Here is a 13,164-nt window from a genome sequence, read left to right as displayed (position 1 = left end):
CATCATCTCATCTGCACCTCACCATGATCAAGTAGTAAGTGGTCCTCTTTCCCAGGACAGACAAAGTTTAAGGTAGAACCAGCTCCACCCAGCCACAAAGTTCTTGGGTCTAAAAACCACAGCAGAGAAATGATGTTCAGTGGGTCTTAGCCAGAGGTGATTTTGTTGGCCAATGCCTAAGTGGGAGGGCTACAGGCATCTAGAAGGTAGAGGCCAGTGTTGTTGCTAAACATCCTGTAATGCACAGAACAGGACTCTGACAAAGGTCTACGCACCCCTTGATAATACAACAGTTCTGGAACCCCAAAGTTAGGTAATGCACTGGGTGAAAAATCAATAGCATGGACTTCAATGAGGAGATTTAAAGAATTTAGCATCAAATAGAAAAGAGTAAAATTTAAAGTATCCCTGGCTCATGTGTACACAACCCATACATGAACAGAGGAAGGTGGAAATAATCTGGCTATGTGCATCTGATGACCTCACGCCCTGATCCAGTCCTTTTGGTCCTCCATACCGGAGGATAAGATGCTAAGGCCTGAACAGTATATTCTGTGGTCTTTGTCTTCTGCCCCTGCCCCTCCCTCTGACTTTATCTCTCTGAGCTTCCTGTGTCCTTTCCACTTCTCAGTTCTCACAAGCCTTGACCTCGAATCAGCAGGCGATAAAGCTCCCCACTCCTACAGACTCTTCTGGCCTTCTCTGTTGACTTTTACCTCAGAGAGCACGTCTTTACCCTTTCTGTCTTTCATCTCTCTCTCTTCTTCATCTGGGTGGACCCCAGGGAACTGGGCACAGCCAGCGTTTTTCCTATCTAATACCAAATGCTAAAGAGCCATTGTGTGGTTATGAAATGCATGTTCATTATTAATAAGAGGCCAGGTCTTTCTCACCTTAGAGATGAACTCACTTCCAATTTCCTGGAGATACACAACCTTTCCATCTTCCTTCCACTGTCCCCCCCCCCCCCCCGTGGTATATATGCTTTGTCCCCCCCCCCCCCGTGGTATATATGCTTTGTCCCCCCCCCAGTGGTATATATGCTTTGTCCCCCCCCCCCCACAGTGGTATATATGCTTTGTTCATGGTTCTGGGTTACAGAAGGATATTTTCCTACAAGTAGATAGCACATTTTGAACACATTCCCCCATATCTCTCTGTTTTCTCCTTTCTTTCTTCTCCCTCCTTATTAGCCACCTTTGTTTTATTGTTTCCTTTTCATATTCATACCATATGTACATGTAAGATTTTATGGATCTATATAAAATCTAGGAAGTATGAGTAAGAGAAAATACATAATATTTGCCTTTGGGGGACTCAATTTACTTAATACAAATATCTCCAATTGCATCCATTTTACTGCAAATGATATAATTTTATTTCTCTTTATGTCTGAAAAAATTCCACCTGTCTCTATAAACAGTGTTTTCTTTTACCACTCCTCTGCTATAGACGTAGGTTGATTCCATAATTCAGCTATTATTTTTATGTATATATGTGCACCATGTGTGTGCTTGGTGCCCACTGGGGCCAGAAGAGGGTGTCAGGTCCCCTGTAACTGGAGTTATGGGGAGCTGTGAGTCACCACATGGGTGCTGAGAGCGGAACCTAGGTCCTCTGTAAGAATAGGGAATGTTCTTAACTGCTGAGCCACCATCTCTCCAGGCCCTCTTTTGATTTTTTCTTTTAAAAAGAAAAGCCAAAAATCAATGTTTTGTGGACTTGGTCTGAGGCTATTGTTCAGTGGTAGAGTCCTTGCTTGCCACATACGAGGCCCTGGGCTCAAGTCTACAGCACCACATATAAAATTTCCCTCAATTTACATTTTAAAGGGTTGTTGTTGGTGGTGTTCTGTTTTGTTTTGTCTGTATTTGTTTTTTAAGACAGGGTTTCTTTGTGTAGACCTCATTGTCTAGGAACCAGTTCTGTACACCAGGCTGGCCTTGAACTCACAGTGATTTGCCTGCCTCTGCCTCCAAGTGCTGGGACTGAAGGCATGCACCTCCCAACCCCCCCCCCCCCCACCTATGTGCCCATAGAAAATGTATGGTATGACCTCATGTCTCAAATCTACCCTGTGTCCAGAGCTGCCTCTCAAATGCCAACTTCTCTTATCATCACAATAAATAACTACTGCCTTCCTCCTCTAAAGTTACAAAATACCTTTTAAAATCCTCTCACTCACCTCCATTTTCTATTGTGGTATATTATTTGTGTGATTTTTGTATAATACACATAATAAATGAGCCAGAGGCATGCCCTGTTTGTGCTAGCAGGCCCTGTATCACTTAACACAAGGATACACTGACTAAATGACTAATACGTTATTCCCATGCTGAACCATGTTATAGGCTTGTTTTAACAGCATATTTACATTCTTAATTCTACCTTAAGCTAAAATTAATAGGTTTGCATTTTTTTCAAGCTAACTGTAGCAGCTAGCTGTTTATACATCTCCTAAGTGAGCGGATTAAGTGAAGCTGTGCTTCACAGTTTGCCAAGAAAAGGCTACATGTGAACAATTAGGAGTTACTAATTGGTTAAGAACTTACAACTTTTTTTTTTTTTTGATGGTGATAAAACTGGTGGAGTGTCCTAGTTCTAAAGAAAGGCAAAGGATGGTTCTAGAGATCAGAAGATCAGAGACATGTTCAGGGCATGGGTGACTGTTTTAAACATTTCATAAAAGTAAATAAACAAGCAAATGGTTATAAAACCAACAAAAATAAAGCAAAATGAAAAACTCTATACCACAAGGCCCACGGGAGCGGGATGGATGGGTAGCAGATACTCGGCTGTTCTTTGGTCAGATATATTTGGGACCTAATCAAGGGCTGCAAGGGCAAATGACAGAGAAAAGCTTCCAGGGGAAACTCTGAGTGAGTGACCTTGAGGAGACATGATCCAGACACACAAGCATCAGGCCAGTGTGAGAATAACCCCAGCAAGGCCTTTAAAGTTACCAATGATGAAGACAATGCTTTCAATTTTACTATATACTAGGCACTATGTAAACCCCTCAAATAGAGACACCTTATATCATTTGAATTTCATATCTCAGTACACATTTTTTTGAGCCTATGAGATAACAACACTATCAGTTCTACTGACAGACTTAAGCTATGAGAGACGAAGTCAGTTCCTCAAAGTCACGTAGATTGATTAACGGCAGAGCTAGGTTTCAAAACTAGGCTGCCAACCCCTACTTCGATTAGCCTTCTCTGGGCTCATCATGTCTTGAAGATCAAATATCTTGTTATTCTCCTGTGCACAGGGGCTGAGAAGGGTCCTGGATTGCCCAAAGGCCCACCTCAGGAACGGTCCTGACAAGTTATCTTATCACTCCTATGAAACTGCATGTCACTCAGACTCCACAGTCAGTTTCCTTTGTTCTGATATTCAGTGATAACACAGGGCAAGAGGTCTCCACAAAGGCAGCACATGCATGCCCTGGCTTGGCAAGTTATTTAACTTTGCTCAACTGGCCTAGCAGCTGCATTCACACAAGTCAGGTGGCCTACAGCTGACCTTTAAGCTAGAGGCTTAAACTCAGGTTAGGAGAGGAAAGATAGGTCACTTCACGAGGCTTCAAACGCAAGAGAAGAACTGGGGGTGGCTCTGGTGGTAGATCACTTGAGAGGGGTCAACAGGGAGGCTGTCAGTTATGATACATGCATGGTCTTGTTTCCTATAGGAGAACCTAGTGGTCCTTTCTGTCTTTGCAGTTTCTAGCATTCCCATGAGAGGACTGGAATAAGTGCTCACTAATGCTGTTTATGCAAAATTCAAAGCAGGAGAGTCTGCTTACTGACTCTTTGTAAAAGGTGATTTCCTGCCCAGTGACCTCATTGGTTAGGAAACTGATAAGTAGGTCTTCTCTGTGTTCATTTTCAGCGGAAGTTCTGAAAACTGGGGCACTCTCCCTTCCTCCCATTTTTGAACAACTGTGATATTTAGACCTGCCAAGGCTGTATGACTTCATTGTCTGGCATTTGGTGGATTCCAATACAAATAAAAAAAATAAGTCAAAGGCATGAACTGGGACTTGAAAATATTTTCATGATTGGGTTGTTTTTTTCCTTTTTCTTTTTTCCCCATCCTCACAGGCTAGAGTCTGCAAGGTCCCCAGAACAGCTTAGTTCATTCACACTGAAGTGAGGCTCTCTCAAAAGACTGTGGGAATCCTTATGCCCCACTCTGTCAGAGACTTGGCTAGGTGAGTCAAAGCTTGCTAGTCTCCGTCTGTGATTGCTTACCCATCTGTAAAATTCGAATATTAATTCTTGCCTCCAGGCAACCAAAGGTTCTTGGTGACCCTAGATGGAGATACTTGATATGGATAAGGATAAATAGCAGGAACAAAGATACAAACACAGAAGATGAAAGGTGAGGGGGGAAACGATGTTTAATCGCAGCTCTCTCCATTTCTTTCTTTCTTTTCTTTTTTTCCCATTCTAATCGTTATCGGAGATAGCAAAGCTTAGGAATGACTCGGTGAGGATCTGGACGGAGCTTCTAAAACTTCTCCCAGAACTGCTATCTCTTGGAGCCAGTTCCCAGCCTCTGGTGGGAGCTGGATAGGAAAACACATTTCTCCCGTGGTCTCTCTGCTCTGTACACACAGGATGTAGACCTCATGATTTCAGGGCTGGAGGAGGATAGCCAAGTTGTTAGGGAGCCTGGTTTCTAGAAGGTGATGGGCAGCTGGTACCACTCTGTGTCAGTCAGTATTTAGGAAGGGCCTGTGTGTTTATGTGTGTGTGTGTGGAGGGGGGCGCTGTAATGAAAAAGTTTCTTTTCTGAAAACATTTAAATTTATGACTTCTCTGCCAAACATTTCTGAGAGGTTAGACTGTTGCTAGTGAATAGCAGAAGCATGTTTGCTCTGTGGCAGAGGACTCAATTTTAAGTGAATAGACTTATGCATGTTTAAAAATAAGTGGAAAAACCCCACCCCCAAAACAAACAAACAAAAAACAACCCCCTAAAACCAAACTAACAAAGTGGTGACTTCCAGAATAGGAACGGAAGGGAAGGGGAAGGGCTTAAAGGAGTGAATGTTTGGAATGCTTGGTTCTTCTTGTCCAGTTGGGTAAAAAGTAAGTTCCTGGGATAAGAAGTAGGAAGTTACAAACGACAACGCTCAGGGTTTTCAGGACTGAAGTGAGTGTAGGGAAGGATGGTGGGTTACCCTGGGAACTTTCTATGGCATGCTTGATGGTCTGGCCTATGGTTCTACTCCTGGTTTAGCGGCAGGTTTTCAACAGGAACACTTGGGAGAAGGAGCAGCCATAACAAAGCACCCAGGAGTGAGCCACAGGGCTGACTTTTCCCAATCCTCAGTACCTTCACCCATGGTCAGAAGGAGTTGTTCAAAGTGACTTCAAATGTCCTTGGGTATACTTACAAACAAAAACAAAAACAAAAACAAAACAAAACCCAAAACCAATAAACAAAAAAATCCAGAGTCTATGATATTTTGACAGCAAAATATTGGCTTCTTATTTGGGACCTTGTCTTTTTTAAGAAGCCTGAGTACACAGTGCTTCCAAACTGTCTTTAACTGCCAGGCCCTGCTCAGCAACCATGTATACCTAAAGACGGTACGAGTGTGCGACCCCTTTTCAGACAACAGGTTTCTCCCCAGACCAGGTCTTTTTCTTTGTCTGTTCTACCTACTACAACCCACGAGGACCAACTTCTAGCAAACACAATTTCCAATCAACAAAGCTTTTAAACTCCAGAGTCTGAGTGGTTGACTGGGAACAGATGGGGATCACCATCCATTTGATTCCAATTCTCCTGTTCCAGACCAGGCCAGGGAGCCACTGACCTGTGGTAGACATTTTTCCATGGGCTCGCCCATTTGATCTAGGGAAACGACTGGAGAATCTGGGTTACCCCAATAGGAAGATGAAGTAGGGGAAACATTCAGATTTCCCTCCCTGGCTTTCCACATAGTCAATGCTGCCTAGCTGGGTCTCAACAGTCTTCACTGTGTCTGATGCAAAAAGACAGCCACAGTTGAAGATGAACGGGGCACTGCCCGGAACAGGAGTTTTTAAAAAACAAAGATTCAAGGTGACCTTCGAGTTCCATGGAGCCACAGGGCCAACATATCAAACAGAGAGATTGGGAAGGCTCAAACATCTATTCTCCAACACAATTTCCTTGGGGGGCTTGCGGTTCACTAACAGAACCTGTGAACCAGCTGTATTTAGTGTGCTCTCTGCTTCCTTGGGTCTCTAGAACTGACAATCGTCTGTAGGTCAAGTTCCAACGGAAGTGACATTTCTGACCTAGCTCTATAAATAGAGTACTGGAAAAACACCATCAGCTGCACAGACTGGCCCAGGAACCACACGCTAACTATTAAGCAACCATACGATCTGGGCTGCCATTTTAGATGAGAAAGAAATAGCTTATGTTATTTATAACCTTCTGAGTTTCAAGATTCTCAAAATACTTGGAAGCTATTAGTCTTTCAGATTTACAAGGAAAGGATCTGAGGCATAAAGCCATGTAACAACTGTCTCACCCAATACCATCTGCTCACAGCCCAGTGACCTGCTAGCGGACCAGGCCACTTTGCTTAGGTCATGGAGAAATTGTCCTCTCTGGGCTATCTCAGCTAGACGAGGGAGGGATGGATTGCTGTCCAGTGTTTGCTCGTATCACATGCTCAGCCTGACTCAAGCCTCAGTAACACTCATTACTGGGGAGACTTGAGCAAAGGGAAGCAGAAGCCATCTGCTATGGTAGAGTAATCAGCACCTTTGGAATGCAAGATTTAGAGGTGGATTAATCTCCCCTAGCAGCAGGTGGAGCAGAGGCGGGGGTGAGCTAATCACTAGGATAAAGCCTGGTATGCACCAGCACAAATCATTCAAACAGCCCCGCTGATTTTTGTATGGGGAGAGAATACTTAGACTTTCCCAGAGTCTTGGAATGGTCGTGTAAGTTATTATCCAATCGGGATACTTGTGAGGTCGAGATGGGCTCATTTGAGTCATAAGGGGACAGCAGCAATGACTTGGGACTGTTCTGGGTGAATGCAGGTGTCATCTAAGAGGGTTACCATGTAGAAACTGTCTGGAATCAGGGTGCGGAGGCTCCCTCTTAGAAAAGGTCAATCTGAAGACTGTCCCATTTGGCAACCAAACTATCCCAACCATGTAGGGCTTCTTCTGGGCTGTGCTTGCAGTGACATGCGTCAATATCTTTAAATATAGCTAAGGAAAAAAAATAGCAGGAGTAGTCCCAGTGTCTGAGTAGAAAGAAGCAATCTCCTCACATGGGTTCAGCTGGCAATACCACCCAGGAGATCACTGGAGCCCCTGAGCCAGGAGCACTGCTTTCTCCCTGGTACTTTCTATTGGAGGGGGACAGTCCTGCAGGATGACCTGAAACGAAGTCTCTCAACCTGTGAGAAGAAGTTGTGTGTGCAGGTGTGCATATCCATGCCGTGCATGGGTGAGCCAGAGGGTGACATTAGGTGCCCTGCTTTTCCACAGAGACTGGATTTTTACAATGAATCTGGAGTTAAGCTGTGAGCCCTAGGGACCCACTGTAGTGCCATGTTACAGGCAGGCGTGGCCATGCCTGGGTTTTTAGGTGGATGGTGGAGATCCGAATTCAGGCCCTCATGCCTGCATAGCAAGTGCTCTTATCTGCGGAACCATTTTTTTCCAGCCCTGAGGAGAATCTCTAATTAGTAATGAATTCCCTTATTAGAGTGAATTCATGCACACGCATGGGCATGGGAATACACACACACACACACACACACACACACACACACACACACACTAGCAAAAAAAAAAAAACAAACTGAACTATTTAAAGAAACCTGAAGCACATTAAAAAAAAAATCCATGCTCATTTAAAATAAGCCAGGATGTTTACATGAAATGTCCCTTGTCCCCAGATGTATTTCTATCCTCTTGCTGTGGATTTTTCACATTGCACTTAACAGCTGTCTTGGTCTGAGTTTTGTTTTTCTGCTCTCATCATGGTATCTGAGGCGGCCGGAGGATGCCAGAGTTGCAGTCTCAGTAAATCTGTATTATGCATGGTCATCATCTTAGGTTTTGGCCATCTGATGTTTGTTTCGGGAAACACGGGCTAATGGAGAAGGAACACAGCTGTCTAGTCTGACATCAGGTTGGTTGGAACCCTGACTGCTGGGGTGAGAGAAATTCCTCAGACATGGACATCCAGACAACTGCCTTTGAAGAGAGCTGGAAAAGGTTAAAAAAAATGGCATATCCTTTATCCGTTACTCTTCCTAGGAAGACTTAAGACGCAGGAAATATATAAAAGCTGTACATGTTTCAGGCCTTAGTTTGGATAATGAGAGAGCCATGTGATAACCCACTCAACTGAAAATCAAGGGGACTCTCTGAAAGCTATGTTTTGACTTTGGGAACTCAGCTCACAAAGAAATGGAAATCCCAGGTCTGGGAGCCAGTCCCTTCACCTTTAGTTGAAACCCTACTACGTTTAGTTTAGACCTACGTGAGCAGTTCCTACTTCATACCTGCATCAGCTCACAGGCTCTGCAAGCGGCAAGGTCAAGAGGCAAAAAAAAAAAGAGATGTGATTTATCAGGAAGTATGTTCTCGAAGAAAAATATTTCTGTGAAACCATTGACCAAAAGATCTTAATACACAATGACACTTCAGCTAAACACAGTGTCTAATCCTGGACTGAACTCTGGAAGACCTGCCACAGAAACATTACTGGGACACCTGGCAAAGCTTAAATATTGCCCGTATATTACATTACAGTGTTGTATCAATGTTAATTTCCTGGGTGAAAGAATAAATGTATTATGGCTGTATAAGAGAAACTGTTGTTCTTGGGAGACAAATGAAAGTCTCAGGGGATGGAAGACCGTGACATCTACAACGTGCTGTTAGATGGTGCCACAAAGACAGTAACAACGTAATGATATCACAAACTAGGTGGATAATGACAGTAAGCCAGAAGCAGGTGAGGCAGAATGTCAACAGCTAGGAGATGATACACAAGCTCACTGTAGTTTTCTTAGAATGTCCTGTGTAAAAATGTAAGTTAATTGTGAGGGATGGACTGGGCCACTCACAATAGCAGGACATAGGGTTGGGTCAAATGTTTCTCACATCAAAATCACCTGATTAACCCTTTAAGGTGTTGAATACGGAGCTCCAGGATTTAAACCCCAAATCTAAGACACCAGAATTTCTACTGGCACTGTCCCCCCATCCCCCCCCAGCCCCCAAGCACAAACACGCAGCAGGAGTTTGCATTTCTGTTTGCAATGGCCCAGGTGCATTTGCATTGGGAAATCTTCAGTGTCTTGTGACACAGGCTCTGTATCCTTTTCATCTTGGAGACACAGCTCTGCGGAATGCCCTTTGGCCCAGTGTTTAAAAATGTTGTCTGCTGACTTTACCCTCGTCCTAGCTCCCAAGGGGAAGAGAGATGTGAGTGCTTTTTCAGAGTGGCCATAACTCATCTGTCTGGAGCTGCTGTCAGAGGCGCCACCAAAACATCCAGAGAGGGTGGAGGAAGGACAGCTGACAGTTTGTGGCATAAAACAGGTCAGGGCTAGAACGGGCCAGGTCCGTCATTTAGGTACTCTCATTAAGGCGCTTCCTCTGTTATGCTCCTTGGCCTGAAGTTCTTCAAGGCACTAAAGTGGTTCAGCATTCAAGAGGTCCAGGTCTTGCTGTCACTGACTAAGGAACACTCAGGGAGTCAGGATAAGTAAAAGGGACAGGAGAAAGACATCCTCAGGTGTCTATAACTCTGGGGTTGCACGTATAGCTGATAAAGTCAACTGAAGTTTCTTTCCTTTGATCTTAAGACACGGGTACAATCATTACTCCTGTATAAGAGGGAAGGAGAGAGGAATGGAGAGATGGAGGGAGAGAGAAATGGAGGGAAGGAGTGAGGGAGTGAGGGAGTGAGGGAGAGAGGGAGAGAGGGAGAGAGGGAGAGGGAGAGACTTAGCCACTGTAGCCCACCTTGCTGCAGCCATTGTTGAGGCCTGAGTCCGGGCCTCTCTGCTGGCCCAGCTGCCTTCCTTCTGGCATCTAAGAGCAAGCAAACAGCGGTGGAGAATGCTTTTAATTATCACCTAGCATGAATGTGAGGATTTATTGTTATGCTTTCCTCCCACCCATCTCAATTGCCCCTCTGGGAAGCAGAATGACTGATAGGAATCAGTATACACTCTTGCATGGAGAGAATGGAATGTGGGCGGCACACAAGTCTGTGCCCCTAAAGGCACTGAGCAGGGGAGAGGAGTAGATGTGGATCTGTGAGGAGCTCCGGTCCATGAAGGCCTCCCGGTGGCCTTGCCAGAGCTCCCTCAGAGTGGCCTACCTTTGTTTGACATCTGTAGCATGGTCTCCTTGAGCCAAGGCTTGGAGAAGCTGCCAGACTTCCCTTTTGGAGGGTTGTGCATACATGGGAGGGATAGATGTCCCCCAACACCCCAACACAAGGCTCACAACAAATTAGGGGCACAGAAGAGAGGAAAGCTCTTCTTTGTACCACATTCACAGTGAACGCTAGATGGTATATTGTAGGGTCCCAACAATGTGTAGATAACCAGACTCCGTGTGTGTGTGTGTGTGTGTGTGTGTGTGTGTGTGTGTGTGTTCCTGAGTCCAAGTGCATAGGTCTAAGGTCTGAAGGTACTTTTAGACAACGAGGTAATCTTGCTTCAACATTCTCTACTTCCCTAGAGGCATCCAGATCTTTGAGGGTTAGTCAAATAGTTTTAGAAAGCGACCTCATTGGCAGAGAGGAAACTGACAAGGGAGAGATGCTGATACCAGCAGAGTCTTTTTAACTGGGGGAACTGGTTTCAGTGGGTAGTAGGCAGTCAGGATACATCTGCAAAATATGAATTCTTAAGCAAAGCAATTTCCGTCTCCCTCACAGCCACTGTTTATCCAGAAATGGGATAGAACTATGGGTTTTCCAAAAATGACCAGAGTCAGGAAAGCAATCCAGACCACCAACCTGTGTAATGTGTCCCGCATCTCAGACATCAGGTGACATAACAGTAAAGACTTAGGAGGTAACATTTTAGGATAATAGGTGTGTTCCGGGTGCTGGGCTAAACACCTCGACTTATATTGTCTCCGTGAGGGAGGTACCACCATCACACCAATTTTCTAAGGGAGGAAGCTGAGCTGCCAAGAGAGTTATTTGCCCAAGGCCACTTGGCAAGTGGCACAACCAGGATGTGAGCCCCACGGTCTAACTCATTATTTCTCCTTTCATTATTTCCTTCTGGGAGGGAAAAGTAACCAACCCTCAGCCCACGCCATTTTTCCAGATATCCTCTTCTTCCTCAACAAATTGTAATATGTAGTTTTTCATTTAGAGTTCTCCGGGCCTTTCTAGAAAAGATATTCTAGTGAAATTCTCTGTGTTATTGGGAAATCCAGTCAAGAAACTGACAACAAAGAAAAACAAACCTGCAGGTTTTCTTCGGCTATGTAAAATATGTAAAATATCCCCAGCTGTTAAAACCATGGTCGAATGTCTTTCTATGATCATAATCTACACATCTGGATTTCTTTGCCACAGATACGTGATTATGTATCTCTTTATGTTTTCAGACATGCCTGTATTTTATGGCATCTCTAAGTAGAGGTGCTGTGTTGGTCATTTCAATTTCCATTGCTAATTTCCTGGTTTATTTTCATTAGCACTAACTCTACAATGAAAAACTGCAGAAGGCAAGAGTGATAGAGTTAAGAGCTCTGGACAAAGCCAGCCTGGGGCTACTTTCGGTAAGGGCACTTGCCACCAAAACTGACAACCTGAGTTCAATCCTCAGAACCCACAGGATAGAGGAAGAAAACCAACTCCCGTGGCATGATCGCCCAACACTGACCTGCCCCCTCCCAACCCCCCCAAAACATCTTGAAAGCGAGCTAGTTTATTTTCAACCCGCCCTGTTCTTGGGGATAAGAAGACGGCTGATACTCAGGGCTAACATAAGCATCTGTGTGGACCAGAAACTGCTGTACAAGTTAGGAGCCCTTCGCCATGCTGCCAGCAATAGGAAGTCGTTGTTACCATTGCTCCTCCATTAGAGAGGAGGCAACTTTATCCTTACTTCTATAGCTATCAAGTGGTAGGGCCAGGATTCAAATCCCTGCTGTCTGGCTGCAGGGCCCAGGTGTCAGCCTTATGCTCAGCTCTGCCAGGCGGTAAGGCTGGGACCTCGGGCCTCCATACTTCCCATCTCTGAGTTCGATTCTAACAATGAATCATTACAGCCTCTTTGTTTTGAGACAGGGTTTCTCTGTGTAGCACTGACTGTCCTGGTACTCACTTGGTAGCCCAGACGGGGCTATACCTGGAGTCTGCCTACCTCTGCCTCCTAGAGTGGAGCTCTAGGATTAAAGGTGTGTGCCACCATGGCCTAACCCATTACAGACTCTTAAGCAAAGATTTCCATAAACTTTCCATGATATTACCATAGGCTTATCATGTTTATGAAACAGCAATGGTGCAAACAAAAATCTCCTGTGTTAATGATGGTTTCACATAAAAGGCTACTAGTATTCCTTAGGAGAGTCACGTTGCACACAGCCCCTGGCCAGGACTAGGTCAAATACCCCTTTGCATATCCCCTGTAACCAGGGTTGCTGCTTCACCTAGGGGCCTCCCAGGGATAACTGCATCTAGGAACTCCTGTAGCTGCCTATGGCTCTGTTCAAGATGAAAGGCTCCACAGCACCTCTAACTCTAAATTAAAAACAGCACAACAGGGACAGTGTGATGACTCAGTGGGTAACTGACTCAGGCTTGTGCCCAAGCCTAATGACCTGAATTCGATCCCTGGGACCCCCATGGTAGAGGCAGACAACCAACTCCTGCAAGGTGTCCTTTGATCGCTACAAACAAACAGTCAATCAAACAAACACATACACAGGACTACACATAAAAACAAACAGCAGTGTAATAACATGGCAGGCAGGACAAAACAATAATAAGACAAATGGCAGAAAGACCTCAGGGACATAGCACTTCCGTTAAACTGATCACTAAGGGGGGATTCTTTCAAGAGGCAAGTGTCTGCCAAAGGGAATCTAAATTCATTATTCTGTATTTTTCTTCAGGACTGAGAAGTTTTCTACCCTCCTCTCCCCA

General features: G+C 44.7%; 1 protein-coding gene across 1 annotated transcript in view; it reads right to left on the bottom strand.

Annotated features, from left to right (window-relative positions):
* Rad51b (RAD51 paralog B) overlaps nucleotides 1-13,164 on the bottom strand; it is a 520,188-nt gene that overhangs the window by 50,879 nt on the left and 456,145 nt on the right. The gene's annotated exons all lie outside the window — the stretch shown is intronic.

Source organism: Mus caroli, unplaced genomic scaffold (assembly GCF_978045245.1).
Source record: "Mus caroli unplaced genomic scaffold, Mus_caroli_1 scaffold_14, whole genome shotgun sequence".
Classification (NCBI taxonomy): domain Eukaryota; kingdom Metazoa; phylum Chordata; class Mammalia; order Rodentia; family Muridae; genus Mus; species Mus caroli.
The sequence above is the reverse complement of the archived record's forward strand: the minus strand, read 5'-3'. Positions and strand labels throughout refer to the sequence as shown.